The sequence below is a fragment of the Pan paniscus genome, chromosome 6 (assembly GCF_029289425.2).
Source record: "Pan paniscus chromosome 6, NHGRI_mPanPan1-v2.0_pri, whole genome shotgun sequence".
Lineage (NCBI taxonomy): Eukaryota > Metazoa > Chordata > Mammalia > Primates > Hominidae > Pan > Pan paniscus.
The window spans coordinates 146548929-146566688 of NC_073255.2; the positions used below are offsets into that span (position 1 = coordinate 146548929).

The window sequence follows — 17760 nt, forward strand, 5'->3', positions numbered from 1 at the left end:
AACTCATTATGTTTACAATGTTTGCGTAAATCTAAAACTGTTTTAAAACAAAGTTTTTAAAAGAAATATTTTAAAAATCAGTAAAACCTGAGAACACAATAAAGTCATTTGTTACCAGAGAGAGATTGTTTGGGAAAAGAGTGGGTTGAAGGGTGAGAAAATAAGTTTAACCTTTTCAAGTATTTATGAGGACAGCTACATGGATATATTTTGCAGTAAGCCGAATATTCAGGTTTGGTCTTAGGAGAAAGGTCTTAATTAGAAGTTTAATTCTGGAACACAAACACCAAGGCTGAATTCAGTCAATAATGTAGATCAGAATACTCAGGAAGAGTTTCAGAAATGTTAAAAGGCAAAAGTCTGGGGGAATTATAACTTTAAAAAGTAGAATGTGAAAGTAGGTGAGGAGCCAGAAGAAAATGGTGTCCTATAAGAGAAGAGAGAGGCATTTTCATAAGTGGAGAGGGTAAAAAAGACACACAAAAATTACAACAATGCATTTACCAAGGGTCAGAATTTTTAACATGCTTTTCTTATTTTGAACTGGAATTTTCAGTTGACATATACAATTAATTAATGGGCTTTAAAATCAGTTTATAATGATTGGTATTATTTTAAATGAAATATAATGAAGTGGAATAGAAAATATGAAATTCATCACACACAGGAAAATGTAACATTCACCTTAAAAAGATGAAATGGCTCAAAAATTTTGGTCCTTTATGGACGCTAATGATGGCATATATGCACCAAGAAAGTGTAAAAGATTTATTATCCACATCAAAGGATTTCTGAGGAAAGTAAGAAAGCTCCCAGGCAGGTTCAAATGACTTCTCAAGTCAAGGTTTCATGACTTGAGAGAGTCATGAAAGAAGAATGGATGAGGCTTTTATAGTGGTCAGGGAGTAGAGCCATGATGAATATTCCCACGTGTCATCTGAGCCTTGGGCGATTTGAAATCCTACACCCATCTTAGCCCCAAAGAGTCAGCTTTCTTACTAGTTTTCCTAGATGGTGAGGTAAGAGACAAAGCGGGGAATGGTGGGATATGAAATCTGTAAGCAGTCAAACATCAAAAGCAGAAGCTCACTCTTTATCACAGCAAGCGGTATTTCAGGAAAGCTTTTATCAGTAGTATGTGTGTGAGTGCATATAGATCGGATTTCGCAAAATGTAGTATTTTAGATGTGGTCTAAAAAGTTTAAAAGTTTGAAAGTCAAGAACCTAAAAGTTATTGAACAGGTTACATTAAATTATAACTCAACTTAAAGAACACAGAGTAATAGATTTTTCCCTCCAAATTCATCACCAAATTAAATGTAGAAATGAATTTTAATGGTCTTACTCAGGCTCTTGCTGTCTCTCTTTTCTTTTATTCCAGGGGATTTAAGGACTGGGAAATTTAAAGTCCATTTATTAACACTCTTGCTTCCTGCCAAGTCATTTGATTCATCTGAGCTACACCACTAAAATTATTTCATTTAGTTTCATCTTGAAAATCAGAACTTGTGCTCCAATCGTAGAATAGATTTACATTTCCTAACAATCTTGTTATAAAATCCTTGAACTTCTCAGTCACGGTATCAGTCTCACATCATCTTACTGGGATTCTTCACTTTCTCCTATTGTTCTCCACACTTAGAGAAAGATTTTTTGAACCTTTAGAATCCACAAAGACAGAAATTCAAAACTACATTTGTCTGTCTGGTAAAGGTACTTAAATATTATTTAATTTACCCAGATACCAATACAGATTCTATAATATGTCCCATTATTAAGCATAAGTAATTAGAAACTTAATTTTGGTCAGTCTACATATACATTTAGAACTTGTTTGGCCTCATGACTCCTTCTGCTGACCCTTTCTCCCAATATTGACCTTTACTATAGCACTATATAATTTTCCTCTGTATTAGGGATGTTAGCGTTTATCCAATTATCTAATTATTTCATTTTTTCCAGAGTACTTTTCAAATCTTTATGATTTCAGCCTTTTTTCCCTGCTTAAGCAATGCAATGAAGTTGACGTCAACCATACACACATATTTATACACATACACCCACACATTCACATCCTTATCTTTTTAATAGACAAATAGAAAATGTTGATTAAAATGATATCACTTTGCAACGTTAATTGGACCGTGATCTCACTGTATAATAAGCTTCCATTTAGAAAACATTTGCTATGTGAGGTGTTTTTGGACAATGCATTTTAGATTAGAACCTAACTGAATATATAGTATACTGCCTTAAAAAGTACAATTACCACTTTTTAAAAGAACAACATAAATTGCTGTGTAATCTGACAAAGTGAGTGTTGTTCATCTAGAAGCAATGTGTATGCGTTGACAATGATGTGAGGAGAAAGGGAGAGCAAAGACGTATTTCTATTTTGTTTGTTTTTCCTCCTTTCATATTTCTTTTTAAAATTTTTTTCTACTTCCATAGCTTTTGGTGGAGCAGGTGGTATTTGCTTACGTGTGTAAGTTCTTTAGTGGTGATTTATGAGATTGTTGGTGCACCCATCACCCAAGCAGTATACACTGAACCCAATACCCAATTTGTAGTCCTCTATCCTTTACCCCCTTCCCATTCGTTTCCCCCCGAGTCCCTAAAGTCCATTGTATTCTTCTTATGCCTTTGCATCCTTATAGTTTAGCTCCCACTTATAAATGAGAATGTATGATGTTTGGTTTTCCATTCCTGAGTTACTTCACTTGGAATAATAGTCTCTAATCCTATCCAGGTTGCTGCAAATGCAATCAATTCATTCCTTTTTTATAGCTGAGTAGTATTCAATGGTATATATTCAATTCAATGGTATATTGAATTGGTATATATATATATATATATATATATATATATATATATATATACACACACACACCATTGAATTGGCATATATATATACACACCATTGAATTGTGATATATATATCTATATATCTGTATCTATATATAGATATCTATATCTATGTATCACAATTTCTTTATCCACTCGTTGACTGATGGGCATTTGGGTTGGTTCCACATTTTTGCAACTGTAAACTGTGCTGCTATAAACATGCGTGTGCAAGTATCTTTTTCATATAATGACTTCTTTTCCTCTGGGTAGATACCCTATAGTGGGATTGTTGGATCAAATGGTAGCTCTACTTTTAGTTTTTCAAGGAACCTCCACACTGTTTTCCATAATGGTTGTACTAGTTTACATTCCCACCAGCAGTGTAAAAGTGTTGCCTTTCACTGCATCCATGCCAACATCTATTTTGCCAATAAGCACATGAAAAAGTTCTCAGCATCACTAATGATCAGAGAAATGCAAATCAAAACCACAATGCCATGGATACCACCTCACTCCCACAGGAACGGCCTCCTTTTCTATTTCTAATAATTTTTATCAATAAGTTGAGCACTTTTCATGTTTTTTTCTTTTCTTATTCACTCTTTTAAAATTATTTTTCTATTACCTTTCTTTTTCTCTTGCTTCTTTTTTACTGTCTATTCCTTTTTTATTTTCTTAAATGTTGTAAAATAGATATAGATGGACTGGTGAAACAAAGTTGATAAGATAAAAGGAAATAAATATGGGTCTTTTTATGCACTTAAATTCTACTCATTATAAAGTTCCTTTATTTAAATTTTCAAAAATGCTGAAGGTTGGTCTGAACTTCCATTTGGAAAAGAGTCAGAGAAAGTGCGTAGTCTTGCTCACAGTAGAGAGGCAAAGATAAACTAGCTATTATAATCTACATACCATATGGTCTTCAACTGATTATAATAAGATTCCCTTTGAAAAAAATCACCTTACAGACCAACAGGGAGAGGTATCATCCATTACTGTTGACATATCCTTTTCAGAATCCATCATATGGCATTTCAATATACCATGTGCTTCAAATTCCAAAAGAAACACATTTCATTAAAATGCCTTGGCTCATTTTCAAGGTCTCATTTTTATTAACCTTAATTGCTCTATCCCCAGATATCCAAAACTGTTACTGTGTAATTGAGCCACAACTTTGACTTTTCAGAATGCCTGAGAAATACATTTGTGTACTAATATAGATTATTCATATAATAACGTGTGTGGAATGAATCATTCAACCATTGTTGTTTAAGGTGATGTATTATCTTAAGTTGTAAGTTTCAAAGCTCTAGGACAAAACAACAGAAGATGAAAAAATGAAGTTTAACAAGTAGTTATCAAGCAAGTTACATACTACACAAAAGTAAAAGTACATTAATGTGTTACCTATATATTTGACATATTTTTACCTAAATCATCAATTAAAACATTGAGTAAGAAAGAGTATTATTCTATGAGAGACTTTCTTCAAAAATGGCATAATTAATAATGAACTTGTTTTCATAATAATATTCAACTAGATATCTAATACCTCTATCTCTCAGCCCATATATTAAGCCTAATCTAAAAATTGGGAATACCAAATAAATTGTTAAATTTCTTACTAATCTCATGATAAACATAACTGCTATTATTGGCAATATCTATATTTAGAGCAATACTTTTGAACACATCTGTATTTGTTAATAATAAATCACTTTGCTCCTAGGCCACAATATTTCATTGCCTGAAAAATAACCAAATGTTTCCTAATTTAGTCTAGGAATTCTAGAAATCAACATGAAATTTACCATTTGGCTCTAGTTTCCAGAAAGCTTTTTTTTTCTTAATCATGATATTTGCCTATCTTCATTATTTGTTGTATTTCCATTCATCATTATCTTTAAAGACCATCAAACCAAGCACTGATATTGTTTCAACATGTCACTCAGCTCCTGGGGTAATTTTTAACACAACAATAAATTGAAAGAGACCAGATACCGGTTCAGTGCCATGTCATGACGGAAAGTTTGAAAATAATCAAAGCTAGATTTTACAACCCTGAAGTCATCATTCATGGTGTTAACATTAAGAACTGTGTGTTATAAAGATAATTTTTTAACACAGCCATACTCTGATACCTGCAGAATAAGAGTAGAAGTCGTCTAAGCCTGGTGAGAAGGCCATCAACAAAACTGTGCAAAAACAGAGATCATAGTATAATGAACTTCTAAGCATGTATCAACAATCATAACAGTCATCAACTCATGAGCAGCTAGCTTCACCTGTATATAGTGAGAGTTTAATATGTGTTCAGAGAGTTTAATATGTGCTTTACTATGTTGAATGGTGGATTGCTGTCTGGCTTCCAACTAAATAATATAATGGTACACATGAGTTATCCGACAATTGGTAGATGAGCTGAACAAGAGGTGCATGCGCTTCCAGAGTTCATTGGATCAACGGATACCTGAGCATTTCCCAGGATGAGTGATGGGCTACCACAGAGCAAGGGTTGGCAGCATTTTAATCTGAAAGGGATTATGTAGAGTGGAGTAGACCAGCACAAAACAAGATGAGGGAAGTAGTGGAAGTGACAGGAAAGTGTTCTGGCCTGCCTTATGGGCAGTGCAGAAGAAATTCTCAGTGGGACCTCTGTAAAACCCATAAAAGTGCCCTAAAAACAAGTAGGCTTTAAACATCTGCAGTGCCTATAGACTGCAAAGCTGTCTAAACACACACTGAGTTAAGTAAGAATTCTCCTGTGCCCTCTTACTCTCCTCCATCCCTAAAAAGTCCAATCTGAGGGAGATCAGAATCCGTTTCCTTTGCAAATGGATATATGAGTAGGAAAAGGAAAATGAACCACAATACAATCCTACTGAATCTGCTGACTGCTTGCTGGAAAAATCTCTTAAATGCGGAGGGTAGATTATTTAAGAGTTTTATCATTATATGGGTCTACCAATTATAATTTCTGAATTAAGAAAATACATTAATTTCTGACTTAAAGTGACCATATGATTTATATTACTTACGAAGAGTTGTAAGTCAATGGACTGACTTAATATTTATGTACGTGCAAGAAATAATTTTGGTCACTGAATTTCTTTAAAAAATTTTTTCATTGTAAATTTCAAAAGTGCAAAAGCAGAGATCATAGTATAATGAACTTATAAGCATGTATCAACAATCATAACAGTCATCAACTCATGACCAGCTAGTTTCTTCTGTATATAGTGCCACGTTTGAATTTATTAAGGAAAATCACAGATATCATATTGACCACTGAATTAATTTTAAAGAGGCAAAGGGGGACAGAGTTACCTTAAAATTATAGTTTAAGAATCCTGCTAATCCCAGCACTTTGGGAGGCTGAGGTGGGCGGATCATGAGGTCAGGAGATCGAGACCACCCTGGCTAACATGGTGAAACCCCGTCTCTACTAAAAATACAAAAAAATTAGCCGGGCGTGGTGGTGGGCGCCTGTAGTCCCAGCTACTCAGGAGGCTGAAGCAGGATAATGGCTTGAACCTGGAAGGCGGAGCTTGCAGTGAGCCAAGATTGCGCCCCTGCACTTCAGCCTGGGCGACAGAGCGAGACTCTAAAGAAAACAAAACAAACAACAAAGAAAAAGGAGTCCTACAAGCCTAACAGTTGTGGAACAAAAGATATATGAGTGTATCTGTGTGTCATGTCAGTGACACTGCTGGCCTGGATTTTAAATCATGTTTACAAAGGGTTGGATTATTCAGAGCCAAGAAAGTTGAATTAATTGATTTCAAGTTATTTGACACTGTTGTTTCCCAACCCATTTGGGCCTTCTGGGAAGCAATTTATTCTCTCAAAATTTATGTGGAACCTTTCACTCTTACATAGGAATATTTTAATATCTTTATACATATAAATAATAATATAAATCAGGTAACTGATAATTCATATAATCAGACCAGAATGGCAGAAGATTGTAACAAAGACCACAGGTACTTGAAGATATTTAATTCTTTCTTTTCATCCTGGGCTTATCTTTAGACTACATTTCCTAGACCCTTTGTAAAAGTGTGGTTTGTTCTCATCAATACATGATGGGCTGAAATAATGCATGCCAACACTCACCAAAGTGATTCAGAATGGGTATGCCTTTCACATGCTGTTTTTTATTGGTATGACAGAGAGATGCAAAGAATCCCATAGGGGACATCAAGACCTTAGAAAATGACAAAGGCATATAATGAATAGAGTCTGGGTTGCTGAATGGCTGAACAGAGCAACACCTCCTTTCTGACTTGCATGAGACTGTAAAATAAGTGAGAAACATTTGTTTTTCTCATTAAACCTCTGAAATGTTGGGGTTGTTTGGTTCAGCAGTTAGCCTTCCCTTAGTGATATAGAGATAATAATAATTTATGACTACATTTTCTTAGATACTTATCATATGACAGCCACCATATATTGCCATATTTAATTCTTTCGATAAGCCAATAACACAGGCTTTATTAAGCCCTTATGAGAAGTTATATTACTTCTTCAAACTTATCACATAGCTTTTAATTGGGGGGACTGGACCTTCAAACTAAGTGACCCCAAAGTTTGTGCAGTTAACCTGATCTCTATTATGCTACTAGTTAATTTCTTGGTGTATATATATATTTAAAAAGTCTTTATTTTTAGTCGTGGATAAATCCATCAACCCAAACTGTGAAAACGTCAAACTACAGCTCTCACAAATATTTGATCAGTAGAATAATTTATAATTGCCACGCAACTGAAGGGAAATGTGAAGCATCCTCATAAACTAACAGTTTTATTAACATTGCATGTGGTTAATATTCCATCATTTTTCTAAGTTTATAGAACTGAAGCTTTGACCATTTACATGGGAAACTGCTTACATCATTTTAACTTCTAATCTCACATCACATATATGAGTGTATATATGTGTGAATAATATTTTATCTAGGCTATTAAATAATATTCCAAATTACATTTTTAAATTTTTTAAACAATGATGATTATAAGAATTTTCAGTATATTAAATAATATTTTTAAATATTTGTGTTTTTAAAAAATAAATTGCTGATCCTCTCACCTCCTAATTTCCTTATATACTTCCTACTAACCAGAATGTTCTGCATAAATGCATGGAACTATCTCTCTCCCCCAACTTTCCCTTTTTTCCCAGATATAAATATTTCTACATTTGCCTATACCTACATGTTGAAAACTGAGTCCATACCAATATCTTCAATTATCATCCAATACCACCTGGTTTATGCTATTTTCATCGCATTCCAAATTTGTCAATGCCTTCTCCTTCAGTGAGAAAGCCACTTTCATTTTCTTTCTTAGATACACTATGTGTGTTTAAAAACAGTCCTATTTCACCTGTGAAGATGATGACCTTACTCTGCTCAGCTACAGAGCCCTGTGCCAGGGTGCTCCTCCTTCGTGAAGATCCTTCATACTATTTAGGCTCTGACCACCCACACCAGAAGTGTGTCACCCATGTCTCCAGGTAGGTGACACCTTGGACATGAATACTGATGTCCACTGCATGGGCACCTGTTCACTCTGCTGTAGCTTGAGTTTCCTACTTCAGGCTGTCCCTTGTGGGAACACCCTCCCTACCCTGCTCAGGTTGACTGACATCAAGCACAAGTGCCTTCTATCCTACTTGGTCACCAGTATACAATGTAGGGATCTACAAGTGTCCCCTCAAAATCAAATGATTTTGAGACCAAATTGTTCAGAAAGGAAAGGAAGAGGAAGAAAAAGAAGAAGGGCCAAAATTATAATTTTTAATAGCTGAATTACTTTTTGTGTTTGTACCATGGCTTTTAATATCATTTTTCTAGCCTAATATGTCTAAAAAATCTTGAATTTTTCTCTATTTACAAAAATAAAGTAATAATTTTTGGAAGATAAGCTTATTTTTTAAAGAAGATTGCTACAAGTGAAATTAGTATTTTGCAATATAAAAAATTCTTAAATGTTTAAGAGATATTAAGAAAAAAGTCCTCTCTCTTTAATGTTTTAATCACTATTTCCTGAATTACCAAAAAATTATACTTTTTAAATTTTTTATTTTTCTCTGTGTGAATTATTTTTTCATGCTAACTGATATATTTTCCTGATTATTTAAAAACAGTTTATATGAAGCAAAGTAATACTTTGTCATACTTCTTGCAAATATGCTCATTGGTTTTTCATTTAGCTTTTAATATATTATATTTTAATGTATCATATTTTAATACATTTTAACATTCTCAGATAATTTCTTTTGCATACTTAGAAAATTCTTAGTCATAATTTAACTGCTTACTTGTAGCTTTCTTCTAGGCTTTTTATGGTTTCATCTTTCATATATAGCTTTTTAAGATATCCAAAAAAGAATTCCTTTTGTGATTTCTTGTAATTAATTAATTACTTCTTCTGTAAATATAGAGCAATTTTTCCAGCATCCTCAGTTGAGTAATTTTTTATTTAAATATTAAATTCATTTATATTTGAACATACACATATACAGGTAGATTAAATATGTATGTGCATTTGGGGCTAAATTATTTTATTCTTTTTACCAACACTACACATTTTATATCAATGCTACAGTGTTTTAATTATTGTATGTTTAAGTACCTAATAGATCAAATTCCTTTCATGCCTCATCCTATTCAATGACATCTGAGCTATTATACCAAGTGTCCTTCCAAATGGTCTTACTATCACCTTTGTTTTTCTCAAAGAAGCTTTAAAGTATATTTAATCTGTTATATTTTGTCACTCATCCAAATATATAATATACCTCTCTTTTTGTTCAAGTATTTTTGTCTCTTGGTAAAGTTTTCACCTTTGCTTCTTATACTCATTTCTAGATTTTTATATATTTTGTTGTGATTGTGAATAGATACACATTTTAAAAATAATTTCTACTTCCTTTCTGTTGTATTGAGAAATTATTAATTTCTTTATATTTATCTTACATCAAGCTATTTTACTACAGCAAAGGTATATAGTATTATACTTTATAAGTATTATAGCATATTTTTCCCTGGAATTTTAAGAATACATTGACATTGCCTGCAAACCTCCCATATGTCTGCTCCCAAATAAACTATATTCAAATAAACTTATTTGTCAATTACAAGAGCTAAACTTTCTCAGTGATATTCTCTCGTGAATGGCAAATTCACACCAGTGATATCTTGCTAGAAAATACACCAGTCTATTTGGGTTTAGGGAAGTTAGAACTACTATAAAACTGATTATAATAAGAGACATAAATGGCTATTTAAATATATATTTTATTAATATAAATAATATGCAGCCACTATATATAACTTTAGTTAAAGTCAGTATGTGTTTTTCCAACTTCATATTTTTTTTCCATGTCTGTGTTTGTGTATGAATCATTCCTGAACTAATTTCTACCAGTAATGGATTGAATATCAAAGTCATTCTCTATTATAGTGTTATACAACCTTCATTAAATATTGTTAGTATGCTGTTCTTTAATTAGGCCCAATTAAGTGCTTTAGGACACCTCAATCCTTGACTCTAGAATCTCTAAAGTATATCTTCAACAGATACTTGTATAAAAATATTTAATGACTAAACCTGGAATAAAAAACAATACCTTTATATACATTAACTTGAAGATCAGAGAGGCTGTAGTTCTCTTCGCCATCAGTGAGGCTCACTAAGAATATGATCTTACATTCTCCCTGTCTGTTCTGAATTTTGCTGACCTTCTTATTTGCCAGACTACTATTTTCCGGGGTAAAGGTAATAAGTGGCAAGGCATTACTCAGTAATTATGCATATATTTGTAATATATAGAGAAAATGTCCCAAAATTTATTATTTTAAAATGTGTTACAACTGCTCAAAGAAATCAGAGACAACACAAACAATGGAAACGCATTCCATGCTCATTGATAGGAAGAATCTATATCATTAAAACAGCCATACTGCCCAAAGCAATTTATAGATTCAATGTGATTCCTATCGAACTACCAATGACATTCTTCACGAAACTAAGAAAAACAATTTTAAAATTTATATGGAACCAAAAAAGAGCCCAAATAGCCAAGGGAGTCCTAAGCAAAAAAAAAAAAAAAAAAAAAAAAAAAAAAAGCTGCAGGCATCATACTATCTATCTATCTTCAAATTACTACAGGGCTACAGTAAACAAAACAACATGGTACTGGTACAAAAACAGACATATAGACCAAAGAAACAGAACAGAGAGCCCAGAAATAAGAATACACATGTCTAACCATCTGGTCTTCAACAAAGTTGACAAAAACAAGCAATGAGGAAAGGACTGCCTATTCAATAAATGGTGCTGGTATAACTGGCTAGCCATATGCAGAAGCTTGAAACTGGACCCCTTCCTTGCATCATATACAAACATCAACTCAAGATAAAGACTTAAATGTAAAACCCAAAACTATAAAACCCTGGAAGACAAGCTAGCCAATACCATTCTGGACATAAATGGGCAAAGATTGCACGAATTGCATGATGAAGATGCCAAAAAGCAATTGCAACAAAAGCAAAACTGACAAATGGGATCTAATTAAACTAGAGTTTCTGCACAGCAAAAGAAACTATCATCAGAGTAAACAGACAACCTATGGAATGAGAGAAAATGTGTCCATACTATGCATCTGACAATGGTCAAATATCCAGCATCTATAAGGAACTTAAACAAATTCATAAGAGAAACCAAACCCCACTAAAAAGTGGGCAAAGTACAAGAAAAGATACTTTTCAAAAGAATACATACATGCAGCCAACAAATGAAAAAAGCTCAACATCACTCATTATTAGAGAAATGCAAATCAAAACCACAATGAGATACCATCTCACACCAGTCAGAATGGCTACTATTAAAAAGTCAAAAAATAACAGATGCTGGCCAGGTTGCAGAGAAAAAGGAATGCTTCCACATTTTCAGTAAGAGCATAATTAGTTCAACCATTGTGGAAAGCAGTGTGGCAATTCCTCAGAGACCGAAAAACAGAACTACCATTTGACCCAGCAATCCCATTACTGAGTATATACCCAAAGGAATATAAATCATTCTGTTATAAAGACATATACACATATATGTTCATTGCAACACTATTCATAATAGCAAAGACATGGAATCAACCTAAATGCCTGTCAATGACAGACTGAATAAAGAAAATATGGTACACATACACCATGGAATATTATGCAGCCATAAAAAGGAACAAGATTATGTCCTTTACAGGGACATGAATGGAGCTGGCAGCCATTATCCTTGGCAAACTAACATAGGAACAGAAAACCAAATACCACGTTTTCACTTACATGTGGGAGCTAAATGATGACAACACATGAACACACAGAGGAGAACAACAGACACTGGGGCCTACTGGAGATCAGAGGGTGGGAGGAGGGAGTGAACCAGAAAAAATAACTAGTGGTATGAGGCTCAATACCTGCGTGATGAAATAATCTGTATAACAAATCCCCCTGATACAAGTTTACCTATATAACAAACCTGCACATGCAGCCCTGAACCTAAAATAAAAGTTTTAAAAAAATGTGTTATAAAGGAATGATTTTGTTTTGCTCTTGTGTAAATATTCCAAACCTCATGAACTGATTGGTGTCTTAATTCCATGAGAACTAACTATTATCTTATCCTTGGAAATTTAAGTCTGTGAACATCTGTGTGTTTTATACCTCCTCAGTATAGGAAATACTAATGGGCCCATTGACATTCTCTTGAAGATAAATGTCTATATCTGACTTCATTCAGTAAACTTTTAATTAGTCTCAAATATGTAGAGAAACTCACTAGTTTTTTTGGAACATTACGCTGGTTAGAAATTCTGGTAAAAATTGCTGTGGGCAATATCATTTTAAAAAATGTTTTCAAGGATGTGGGAAGGGCTGGGATTGTAATTTACCTGCTTAATAGCTACCTGATGTAAGCTGATACGCAGCACTCATTCCACAGATATTTTGCTCTTCACCTTCAGCAAGATGTTAAATGCTTTCAGATAGCTATTCTGTACTGTTTTATTGGTGTTAACAGAGCTATCATGGCTGTTACTGGCCATCTTTATAGCCCTTTGCTGACTCGCTTCCACAGCATGTATGTCTGGCTACCAAAAATGTCATTGATCATAGTTTAAGCCATCATCCTTAGAGGATAAAATTGGTGATGTCATTGAATGACAGATTCAAAAAGTATCATAAAAAGTCATTCAAACAGATGGCAAATACACCACTGTTTATATTTTTAAATGAATGCTACAGATGGTAAGAAATTATTCCACCATGTTTAATAGGAAAATTCCACAGCATTTCTACAAAGGCACTTTTCTTTTTATTGCAAGGAAATGTATTCAGCAATTTAGCTACCAACCACTCCTTTTCCTTCCAAATTGTATATTGGAAGCATATGGGAAAGATGTCTAAGGAGCCAGTATTCATTTTTTCTTTATGTGTCCTTAAATTTATTGAGCAATAAAAATAAATAGGAAAGAGAAAAGTGTGTGGATGTGTTCATTCATTAGGAAAATATATATAATAATTCTTAAGGATATTTTTAGGTAACTTACTCATTCAGTTACAACATATTTAACCATTAAAGTATTTTGGGTTAAAAGAAAACATTTGAACGTCATGTTAACATTCTCAAGAATATCCTTTTTTAATGTACTGTTAGTCTGCTTGTATTGTGTACTAATTTTATGCTTATTTTATGAAATGATGCTATAACAGCATGTTTTGAGCAACAAGAATAATTATATAAATTAAACAAGCATTTGAAAACAAGAATTTAAGTCTTCTGCTTGATTACATATCTGATTATAGTTACAGTAACAGAGATTACTACACTTTATGTAAACAACTGTCCATATCTTAAATATTTAATTCTGTTCTCTCCATAGCATACACATATTCCTTGAATATTGATAATGAAATCAGCTCCTCCATAATCAATCAATCACACTTTATGTCACATATTACAAAAATCAAACATTTAATTTAACATCAGAATCCCTTTGTAGAACTTCAATATCTTTCATAACTTTTTTTCCTTTGAACAATTATTACACCTGTCCTTGCTCTCAAATGTATATTTAACTTTTTAAAAATATAAATATAACCTATTTGAAAATATATATCACCAGATTTTACCTTTCAAATAGCCTTTCAAAATATTTCTTACCTGTGAGTATAAGGCTGTTTCTTCCTGAAGCATTGGCTGTAGGGGCAATCTGGTTGTGTCATATCTAGTGGATAACATGTTGCACTCTTGTGTTAGGAGCTGGTGCAGTGCTTCCCTGCCTCCTGATTGTTTGCTCCCATCATTTCTTCTTCATGTAGACCTTTAATAACCAAAAAAGTCATGGTTAAAATTCAAAGTCTATAACCTTTTCTACCAAAAAATATAAAAAATCAAAATGAAGGAGAGATGGACTTACTTAAAAAATGCACAGGTCAACATTTTAACACTATAGGGTACAACTTCTATTCTGTGTCAGGATGGTGCCCAGTAGCCTTCCAAAGGCAGGACACAGACACTGCCTCAGTGCACCAAAGCCAAGGGCATGTAAAACAGCATTGTTACAAATTATTTTTAACTTTGATCTGTAGCCTCTAAAACAGTGGTTCTCATGTTAGCTTTCTCAGAATCACTGGAAGGTTTGTTAAAACCAAGATTGCCAAGCCCCAGACCTAAAATTTTGGATCCACTCAGCTTGGAGTGGGACCAGAAAATTTCAATTTCTAGCAAGTTCCTAGCTGATTTGGATGCCCCTGCCCTGGGGACCTCACTTGTAGAATGATTCTAGCATTAAGATAGATAGATGGAGAAAGCAGTGAATTGAAACAGCAGGTTCTAAACTCAGCTTTGCCATTAGCTGTGTGATGTTGGAAATGGCATTTACTATTTCAGGTTTACTGTTTTATACTTTTTTTAGATGAAAGTTCGTCTAGTTAATCATTTATTCCTTTGAATGTCACCTAAAAATCTTTGAATATAAATCAATAGCCACTAGAAAGCACACTGCACCTTTAATGAGGGTAATTCAAAGGTCTTACAGAACACAGTTCTGAATACACAGAAGCTCTGCTTTTCATCCCTGCTTCTTTGGCAAAGGTAGACTGAACTTGAATTCAAAATGTTCTCTACGTGAGCTATACAAAAACCCAAAAGATGCACAAACAAGCAAACAAATAAAAATACTACCTAGAATATTCTCTAATGGATATAAATGATTCTCAATTCAGTCACGTCTTTAACATATTATTAAGTTAGTGCAGAGGCCTCCTCTTCAATGTTTTCAGATTTCTCCACCTCAGGCTGCTCTTTGGCCTCATGCTATACCAACCAGTTATTTAGCCCTCTATGCTGATTAAATGCTGGAGAGTCATAGATTCCCTTGCCAGGCTACCCAAATGCTGGGCTATTCCATAAATATGATTTTCTTGTTATATATAATGGTGGCTCTTTACTTCTCCATATTTCAGGGCCCTAGAAAACCTCTGCGGCCTGGCACAGTGGCTCACACCTGTAATTTTGGCACTTTGGGAGGCCAAAGTGGGAGGATTGCTTGAGCACAGGAGTATGAGACTAGCCTGAGCAATATACAAAGACCCTCCTTCTGCAAAATAATAATAATAATAATAAAAAGTAGCTGGGAATGGTGGCATACGCCTATCGTCCCAGGAAGCGGAGGTGGGAGTATCACATGAGTCCTGGAGGTTGAAGCTGCAGTGTGCTGATTTCATCACTGCACTCCAGCCTGGATGACAGAGTGGGACACAGTCTTTAAACAAACAAACAAACCTCTCAGTTCTAGGGAATGGCCGGAGTTTAGAAACACAGAATTACTCCTTACATAGCTGATTTTATTGGGTTCTACATTGGTTAGATTTACTTAGGTCTGCCTAACCTCTCTTGAATTATATTAGTCCATCTCTATTATAACAGAGACAATTTGACTAATTGATGCAAACAGACAAGAAAGATGATTGACTATTCAGAATTAATAAAGAGCAGGAGAGTTTTCATGTTTTGAGGGATGAACAAAGTGTTAAGAAAATGGTTTTCTAATCTGTATTCCTGAAAGGCCCCGGGTTAATGAAAGGAGCTATTAAGTTATTAATAGCTTTAAAGAAATCAGATACCATATTTTAAAATTTTATTTGCAATCTATTTTAAAATGAATAAGGCTGAAATGTTATTTGCTCTGCTGGTTCTCCTTTCCTACACCCCCTTTAACAATGACACTCAACGAAAAGCATATGACTGATTCAAAACTCACATTAGTGGTGGTCTGATACATAAAAATCTCCAGTTTAACAAATAAAGTAATATTTTCACAATTGCTTCTAATAATTAATCCACAGCATTCTTACTTTTAAATAGCATTTTTAAATGCTATTTTAATGCTATTTTAAATGCTATTTAAAAAGCATTTCAAATACATTTTCCTTTCTAAAATTGTATTTATTAGAATTTATAATATATTTTGCTGTTTTAAATAAATTATGTACTATTAAAATTGTAATAAAAACTTACCTAGAAGATACATAGAGCTTTATGGTAACAGGGACTCAAATTTTAAAATAAATATTTGTAGAGAAGTATGATAAGATATTCAATATAAGGTCTTCGAGCAAAAAATCATATTACATTAGGACAAATTAATGTTGCTAAATTGGAATGGGAATACAAATTCATGAAGACAAAATGAATGATATAAAATGTCCAACTCAAAGTAACAGTTCATTCATATGTTTTTAAATAAAAGATGTTATCAATTATCATGGTATTTATACTCAAGTTCTGTCAATATTTAAACATATCATACTTTCAACTATCTATACTTGCTTAAGAATAAAAAATAGAAGATGGCCCAATAGGAACAGCTCCAGGCTACAGCTCCCAGCATGAGTGATGCAGAAGACCGGTGATTTCTGCATTTCCAACTGAGGTACTGGGTTCATCTCACTGGGGAGTGTTGGAAAGTGGGTGCAGGACAGTGGGTACAGTGCACTGAGCATGAGCCGAAGCAGGGTGAGGCATTGCCTCACCCTGGAAGTGCAAGGGGTCAGGTAATTCCCTTTCCTAGTCAAAGAAAGGAATGACAGACGGCACCTGAAAAATTGGATCACGCCCACCCTAATACTGCACTTTTCCAATGGTCTTAGCAAACGGCACACCAGGAGATTATATACTGCACATGGCTCGGAAGGTCCTATGCCCACAGAGCCTCGCACATTGCTAGCACAGCAGTCTGAGATCAAACTGCAAGGCTGCAGCGAGGATGGGGGAGGGGCGCCTGCCATTGCCGAGGCTTGAGAAGGTAAATAAAATGGCCAGGAAGCTCGAACTGGGTGGAGCCCACCACAGCTCAAGGAGGCCTGTGTGCCTCTGTAGACTCCACCTCTGAGGACAGGGCACAGCCAAACAAAAGGCAGCAGAATCCTCTGCAGACTTAAATGTCCCTGTCTGACAGCCTTCAAGAGAATAGTGGTTCTTCTAGCATACAGCTGGACATCTGAGAATGGACAGATTGCCTCCTCAAGTGGGTCCCTGACCCCCAAGTTGCCTAATTGGGAGGCACCCCCCAGTAGGGGCAGACTGACACCTCACATGGCCGGGTACTCCTCTGAGACAAAACTTCCAGAGGAATGATCAGGCAGCAACATCTGCTGTTCACCAACATCCGCTGTTCTGCAGCCTCCACTGCTGATACCCAGGCAAACAGGGTCTGGAGTGGACCTCCAGCAAACTCCAACAGACCTGCAGCTGAGGGTCCTGACTGTCAGAAGGAAAACTAACAAACAGAAAGGACATCCACACCAAAAATCCATCTGTACGTCACCATCATCAAAGACCAAAGGTAGATAAAAC

General features: G+C 34.5%; 1 long non-coding RNA gene across 1 annotated transcript in view; it reads right to left on the reverse strand.

The window, feature by feature from the left end:
- The window catches only part of LOC117981073 (uncharacterized), a 211609-nt gene that overhangs the window by 141385 nt on the left and 52464 nt on the right, over positions 1 to 17760 (reverse strand). The window contains exon 2 of the long non-coding RNA XR_008625932.1: positions 14065 to 14224. This is a non-coding gene — a long non-coding RNA (uncharacterized LOC117981073). The remainder of the gene's footprint in view (positions 1 to 14064; positions 14225 to 17760) is intronic.